Raw genomic sequence first — 8514 nt, forward strand, 5'->3', positions numbered from 1 at the left:
TCCAGGAACCAGAGTGAAGTGAAGGAGGAAGTGAAGAAGGAAGGGAGGAGTAGGAGGAAGGAGCAGAAGGAGGAGGAGGAGGAAGGAGGAGGAGGAGGAGGAGGAGGAGGGCGTGACGGAGGAGGACAAGATGGCGTCAGTCTCCACCTTTCCGTTTCCGGCCCCAACAATGGGAGTTAGGAGCAGCAAGACGCCCCGGAGCTGTTTATTACGACGACCCCTTTGTTTACCCCCTTCCCCTCCCCCCTTTGACACCCCGCCCTCCCCTATGGCACCCTTAACACATCTCACCCCACGCACGCCTCTCCACACCCCACCCACCCTGCTCCCCCTCACCCCCTCTAAGACAATGATAGCTGAAGATAACAGATACGCTCTCTGCTTCTCTCTTTCTCTTCCTCTTTTCTCTCTTCTCTTGTCTTCTACTGGCAGCGGAAGGAAAGGAAAGGAAAGGTGGGAGGTTTTCGGGAAAGGACGGGAAATGAATGGGAAGACAGAGAAGGGAGAGGTAAGGACGGAAGAAGATTAAAAAAAAAAGTCTATATGGGGGCATTTATGAAGGGATAATGAGGGGAAAAGGAAGGAAAGAAGGAAGGAAGGAAGGAAGGAAGGAAGGAAAAAGAGTGTATTGCAATAGTGTAGATTCAGAGAGAGAGAGAGAGAGAGAGAGAGAAAGCAAAGGGAAAGAAACGAGAAACGAGTATAAGGAACAGGCAAGAAGCAGAAGGAAAAGGCATAGGAACAGGAAGGAAGGATGGAAGGAAGGAAGGAAGGAAGGAAGGAAGGAAAAGATGTATGCTGCAATGGCTTAGATTCTGAAGGCAAGTAAAGCGTGTGGTATGGAATGGCAACTTTTAACCTCTTCAGTACTGGGATGCATTTTTACCATGATTTCTGGGTATGACTAGGCGATTTTATGACATTAAGAAGAAATTACGGAGGTCAGAGGATTAATGGCCAGAATCTTCACTATTTTAATCCCCCACATAAGTTTCTGAAGCTGTATAAAATCAACAAATAGTCACCAGAATGAATATACGTCATGATACTGAAGGGGTTAAAGACACAGGAACAAGAAGGAATGCGAAGAAAGGAAAATTATGACTAGGAAGCGAGGGAATACTGTATAACTGTATGAATTCTGAAGGAGTGGAGGCAGAAAAGGAGTTAATCAATGTTGTTTTTAAAGGGAGGGACGGTAATGATGACGATAATGATGATGATGATGATGATGATGATGATGATGGTGATGGTGATTATGGTGATTGGTTATGATTATGTAAGCATCTCTCTCTCTCTCTCTCTCTCTCTCTCTCTCTCTCTCTCTCTCTCTCTCTCTCTATATGACGTCGTACCACACTCGAGTTAATTAAAGTTTGTGGATATTTCTCTCATTTCCTACTTTTTATTACTTTTTTACTCATGAAGAAAAAAATACTATCTCGAAAAGGACGCGACTGATTTTTTTTCTCGTTATTATTTTCTTTCTCTCTCTCTCTCTCTCTCTCTCTCTCTCTCTCTCTCTCTCTCTCTCTCTTGACTTCTTTTCTTTTCCTTCATTCCAGTATTATTGTTTTGCTTCATACACAAGCATTGGTAATTTCAGAATCTTGTTATTATTCTTTTGTTGCTTTTTTGTCATGAATTTCTTATAGATGAAGTAGTAGTAGTAGTAGTAGTAGTGGTAACAGTAGTAGCAGTAGTAGTGGTAACAGTAGTAGTAGTAGTAGTAGTAGTAGTAGTAGTAGTAGTAGTAGTAGTAATGATAATGTATTGTATTCTGTTCTGTTTTGCTGTATTGTATTCTGTGATGTGTCTTTATTCCTATAATGAAAGTATATGAAGCAGATCATCTTTACTTATTGTTTAAAATCTTGTTAAGCTCTTCATGTTTTGTGTCCTCGGTAGTATAGTGGTTAGTATCCCCGCCTGTCACGCGGGAGACCGGGGTTCGATTCCCCGCCGGGGAGGGTCAATATTTTGCTGTGGAGCGCTTTTGCTGCCCAGGTGGGTTATGACATCATGTGCTGCGGTCATTGCCACGCTGGTTTTGTCTCTCTAAGTTCCTTCCTAAGCTGACACTATTCCTTTCAACTTGCATGGCCCTGACTAGATAGAGGTAAGCATGAGTGAAGCGCTGGCGTGTCAATCTGTCCGCTGAGTGAACACCTTTGATTAGTACCGACAGGAGCTGAGTAGAGATCCCAAGAAAGCTGTGGTGCATCCCAGCAGTGGCGGCGCAGCACCTCTGCCTGGTCGGCCTGTGTTTCCCCGCGATGTGCTCTTGTCTAGCCATCTGAACACATAACATAAGAGGGTTGTCGTGGACGGCTGCACCCTCTCGGATAAAACAGGGGTGATGTGAGGTGATGGCAGGGGTGCTGGTCGCCGGGGCTGAACTAATGACACTGGGTTGCGCTTCTCAAACGTGCCATTAAACATCATATGATAAGCCTTGACGCAGCGTAGTGTTATCTGCTGGAGTTCCCGCTCCGTGGCCTCTCCGTCTCACTCTTCTCTTGCAATAGTGAGATGCAGCCTGTGGTTCTCCGGTACGTACTGCATGCACTAAGCCCACATACATACATACATACATACATACAATACATACATACATACATACGGTACACAAAAATAAATCAAGTAATGCTCACACACACACACACACACACACACACAAAAAAAAAAAAAAATTCCTTAACTGAAGTTTTTCATCTCATCTACTACTAATTTCACTCTATGACTGATCTTCCTACAAGTTTGGAACACTTAATCATATCGTATATTGGTTGTCAAGATTAATGTTCACTTTAAGAATGACATAAGTCAGTGTCTATTGAACTTTTGGTGCGGAACAACAATGTGTTGAAGCACATCAGCTGTGTTGGGGTTTTCATGGCCCACTGGAACATGAACATAAGAAAGGGAAGATTGACCTATCAGTGTTGGATCCTCGTAACTCAGTGGGTCGAGTGATGACATTTAGAGTGGCGGGAGGGAAGTGTAGGTTCGAAACCCGCTCGGAACTTGCAAAAAAAAAAAAAAAAAAACCCTGAGTGGATGATCACTCCATCACAGTATGGTGAGGGGACCGCCCAGGGGAGAGCTGCCCTCCCCACCCTTCCTCCCAGGCTGGGAACTGCAAGGACTACCAAACTGACTCACTCAAATGTTTAGGGTTAACAATAGGATAGAATAGGATAGGTTTATCACAGGACAGGATAGGTAATGAGAGAGTCAGTATTTGGTAGTTGGTAGCTACGTAGTGATCAGAATAAGGTGGAGGATGCAGCAGAGAAGAAGAGGACCACTGCCAGCAGCAGCAGCAGCAGAGAATGAAGAAGAAGAAGAAGAAGAAGAGGACCACCGCCACCACCACCAGCAAAGAATGAAGAAGAAGAAGAGGACCACCGCCACCACCACCACCACCACCAGCAAAGAATGAAGAAGAAGAAGAAGAGGACCACCGCTACCACCACCACCACCACCACCACCAGCAAAGAATGAAGAAGAAGAAGAAGAAGAGGACCACCGCCACCACCACCACCACCACCAGCAAAGAATGAAGAAGAAGAAGAAGAAGAGGACCACCGCCACCACCACCACCACCACCAGCAAAGAATGAAGAAGAAGAAGAAGAGGACCACCGCCACCACCACCACCACCACCACCACCACAGAACAAGAAGAAGACCACCCACCAGCAGGAGCACTAGGAACAGCAGACAAGTGCACAACATCTCCCGTACTAATTCGTTACTTGTCTCTCCCACACAGGTACAGCAGCAGCACCTGTAGCGGCAAAAAAAGAAGAGGACTGACCAGCACCAATAGCAGCAGGAGGAGCAGCAGCAACATCAGGAACAGCAGGTAAGTGTACAACCTCTCCCCATATCTCCCATATCCATTACTTGTCTCTAACACAGGTACAGCAGCAGCAGCATAGGAAGAAGAAGAGGATCGGCCGGCACCAGCAGCAGCAGGAGGAGCAGCAGCATCAGGAAAAGGAAATAAGTGTACATCTCCCACACTAATCCATTACTTGTCTCTCCCACACAGGTACAGCAGCAGCAGAGGAAGAAGAAGAAGAAGAAGAAGAAGAAGATGAAGAGAAGCACCACCACCACCATCACCACCGAACTGACACTGATAATTTCAAGCGCCCCCAAACTGACTGACTCAAGCATAGGATAGGCTAGGATAGGTTAGGTTAGGTTAGTTAGGTTAGTCAGTTAGGTGACCCATGTAGTTGTCAGGCTCAGGAGAAGAGGAGAAGAAGAAGAGGAAGAAGAAGAAGAAGAAGAAGAAGAAGCTACAGCATCTTCAGCAGTAGAGGAAGAAGAGGAGCACCAACACCGGCGAAATTGGAAGAAGAGGAAGCATCACCAGCAGCAAAAGAAGAGGAAGGATCACCACCATCAGTATGTATGTATGTGATGTTAGAATGTAATGTTAGCATGTAGTAGTAGTAGTAGTAGTAGTAGTAGTAGTAGTAGTAGTAGGTGGTGGTAGTAGGAGAGAAGCAGCAGCTCTTTGTTTGTTTGTGTGTTTATTGGTCTGTTTGCCTTGTCTCTAACTTTTTCAAAGAGACAGAGACACAGACATAATCGTTTTGTCCTGTCCTTCATCATTACTGGTGTTAACATAAGTCTCTTCACTTTATTCCGGACTCAACTGACGGTGCTAGTCCCTGAAGGGGGAGAGGGAGAACACTGAGAAAGCAGGTCCAACATCACCCAGCAATAGAAACACAGTCAGTTTTTACACATTACATTTACTGCAGGCATACAAACCTGGAGCGGCATAGAAAAAGTGAAAACAAAAATATATAAAGCCATTCCTATTTTTTCCTATATTCACGAGAGAACATTCACAACATCCACATCCGTATCCGCATCTGTATCCGTATCCACATTATCTGCGATCAGGCCGACCTGCGTATTTTTATCCATGTTTCCGTTTGTTTTTTTTTTCTTTATCCTTTCATTTTTCTTTTTTTTCCCGCAGACAACATCCGCATTCACATCCTCATTTGCAGGGAAGTGAGCGCAGCTGGTTTATGGGAAACTAAAAAGTGCGTGGGTTGAATTGTTTTATCAGTCAGTGGAAGTGGAAGTGGTGGTGTGGTCGAAGGGAGTGTTCTATCTCACTGATTTGATAGCAGAGCAAACTGTGTGTGTTTCTATCACCACAACCCCCACCCCCTTCCTTTCTTTCGTTCTTTCTCTAGCTCTCTGTCTATCTCTGAGTGTCTGCTTTCCTGTCCTCTCTTCTCTTTGTCTCTGTTAGTCTGTTTGTGTGTTTGTTTGTTTTTTTATTTCTACATGGCTCTGTTTGCCTGTCTGTCTGTCTGCCTGCCTGTTTGTTTGTTCGTCTGTTTATCGGTCTGTTTACCTTGTCCCGTACTCTCTTTTATCTTTCTGTTTTTCGCTTTCTCTCTCTCTCTCTCTCTCTCTCTCTCTCTCTCTCTCTCTCTCTCTCTCTCTCTCTCTCTCTCTCTCTCTTGAAGGACACAATAACAGCAAAACAATATATAGGGAGATAATTTCTTTTTATCTATCTTATCTGTAAACGTTGAAAAAAGAAGTCCACATCCTTGAAGATATGCTGACTTCCACATATATATATATACAACATTTTCTTAGCAAAGTTTTAAAGATCCAATACATACCGAATGAGGAAATGGCCCAAATGCCTCGGTAAAGAGATCATTACAGCATTTATTAGTATTCGTCACGTCGCTGGAAGGGAGAACATACATCGACAGGGTTTAAGATCTCTGCTGCTCAGGGACACTTGGTATGGCAGGGTTCTCTGTGTGTGTGTGTGTGTGTGTGTGTGTGTGTGTGTGTGTGTGTGTGTGTGTGTGTGTGTGTGTGTGTGTGTGTGTGTGTGTGTGTGTGTGTAAAGCGTCTCTTGCGAGCATTAGCAAAGTTCCTTCTATTCATGCATTCATTGCTCTTAATACATATCAAGCCTTTTCATTTGGTAGGATTCAGAACATTGTGAAATGGAAAACTAATCGTAATTAAATAAAAGAAGTAATAAGAATCAATGTTTCATTGATGCACAGACGTAAAGAAAAAATATATAATATCAAGGATTAACAATTCGCCAGATTGTAGTGTATGCATAGATTTCTAAAAAGTTGTGATTGTGACAACATTTTTCTACGAAATGGAAAATCGTATCAAAATCTTCAAAGAAGAGTGAATATGAATCCCAATGAATATCGTCTGACAAAGACAGCGGAGAAAAGCTCATCCCACTTACCAATAAACATCGAATCTCTCTTCCTCTTTCTATTTTTCCTTCCTACCTATGAGTTCAACTGATTCAGAAAAGGAGTAGGTTATCAAAACATCTATGGAAGTAAATTGGTCGTCGGTCTTCGCTTTTTGTGAAAAAGGTTTTTATCTATTCATCTAGTTGCTTAAGTCGGTTATCTCCAGGCATAAAATAAATTATATATATATATATATATATATATATATATATATATATATATATATATATATATATATATATATATATATATATACCGAATTTGGTTGAGAGAACACAAGAGCATAAGGAAATAAGAGGAGCTGCAAGAAGCCAGCAGGCCTACACGCGGCAGTCCCTGATCATAAGGTAGACTTAGGCTGGTGTGCATCAATTACCACCACTACTGCAAACACTGGCTGGTCAGGTTCGTGTACGATGGGCGGGATTGCACATGGAAACAATTTGCCAGCCTTGGAGAAGTAAATAAAATGTGCTCACCAGGGCTCGAACCTGGGACCTTCTGTGTGTTAGACAGATGTGATAACCACTACACCATGAGCACTTCGTGAGGAAAGAGAGAGAGAGAGAGAGAAACACACAAAGAAAAACATTGATTCAGACACTATAAAATGTTGTGTTTAACTTACGAGTACAACAGGAACAGACACACATTCGCAGTCTCACTTTATAGAAGCGAACACTTATTTGCTTCTCTATTTCCAACAGGTGAATGTTCGGCGACAAGCATAGGTCGTATGGTGGTGGTGGTGGTTGTGGTGGGGGGAGGTGATGGTGGTGGTGGTTGTGACAGAAATCATCACTACACCAGGTAACTATAATTTATATTGTATGAGGATTCTGTATGTTTGGGAGAGTTAAACTTGTGTATGTAGTGTGTATGAGAGGATGTGTGTAGGCTATTAGGGTCGTGGAGGTTGTATATTGTGTATTGGAGGATATACACTATGCATGGTGTGCTTGAATACGATATTGAAGTGTATTGGCTGTTCTGTGTAGTATAAGAGTGAGTGTAGTGTGCAGGGAGTGTATGGGTAGTGTATGTGGCTGTCTCCAGTGTACCAGAGTGAGTGGAACCTGTAAATTGAAGTACAATAGATGTATGCAGTGTATCAGCGTGGAAGGAGATGTATGCTTTATATCAGTGGTGTATAGTGAGTGATGTGTGGCTGGATAGTGTACGATGGTGAATAATGAAGAGTTTGGACAGAAGGTAGGGTAAAGAAAATGAAGGAAAGTGGAAGAAGATAGTTATTTAGTAGGCTGGATAGTGTGGGAAGGTGCATTCTGAGTGTATTGGTGGGTGTGGACTGAGTATCGGATGTGCTCTGAGGACGTGGGTGGTCGGGTGTGGAAGAACAAAGACTCGAGACGTTCCGAGGTCGTGATGGAGCCTTGGACCTTCTTCCGGTACTGGTGGTGGTGGTGGTGGCGGCGACGATTGTTGTTGTGGAGGTGGTGGTGGTAGTTACATAGCTTTGAGTCTCATGGTCAGTGGTTTTAATAGTAGTAGTAGTACTTGAAAATAATGGTGATAGTGGTGATGGTGATGGTTAATACTTATCGACTTATCTTTTTTTATTACTATTGTTATCTTTGTTTTTCCTCTTCAAGCCCGTAGATAAGAGTAGTTGTAATAGTCCATCATCTCTAGAGAACTTCATATCAACAAGCAGGACTCGACTCGCATTCTTAAACACTTAGCCTCTCATAAATGTTTTTCGGAGGTCACAGATATGATTAGTCTGGTTATCGGGTGTTTTCCCTCGTTGCTGATGCAGAATCCTTGGTTAATCATGAAAACACTCCAGAAAACATCCATTAGACCCTAATAAATTAAAAATACTCTAAAAATGTTTTATCACAGCCTGGTAAAGACGTTCACAGAAATTAACTTACACTACAGCCTTGTAAAAATTAAAACACTAGAAAACTCAAATGAAAACGCTCTAGTTGACTTCCACTCCAGACTGGTCAAATTACTGTAGATAAACGCGACTCATCTTTTTTTTAGAATAATGAGCATAAGGCTGTCAGCTTTAATCCCCGCCATAGCTTCAGGAAGGCTTGGAGAACGTGATGCCACGGTGATCAGACCGAATGAGGACAGCGTCGCGTCGTACGTAAGTGACGCTCCATCTCATCATTGCATCATGAGGCGAGGTGTGGACTCTGATCACAGTGTCAACAAGAGCTCGAGGCCGCACTGCGCACTTCCCCAGGCGTCTCC

At 43.3% G+C, this 8514-nt stretch overlaps 2 non-coding genes across 2 annotated transcripts; one reads left to right on the forward strand and one right to left on the reverse strand.

Annotated features, from left to right (window-relative positions):
• The first annotated feature begins 1898 nt into the window (after positions 1-1898).
• On the forward strand, positions 1899-1970 carry Trnad-guc. The gene has a single exon. It is a non-coding gene; the product is annotated as a tRNA-Asp (tRNA).
• A 4785-nt stretch (positions 1971-6755) lies between these two features.
• On the reverse strand, positions 6756-6828 carry Trnav-aac. Its single transcript has one exon. It is a non-coding gene; the product is annotated as a tRNA-Val (tRNA).
• Between the last annotated feature and the right edge of the window lie 1686 nt (positions 6829-8514).

The sequence above is a fragment of the Portunus trituberculatus genome, chromosome 47, assembly GCF_017591435.1.
Source record: "Portunus trituberculatus isolate SZX2019 chromosome 47, ASM1759143v1, whole genome shotgun sequence".
NCBI lineage: Eukaryota > Metazoa > Arthropoda > Malacostraca > Decapoda > Portunidae > Portunus > Portunus trituberculatus.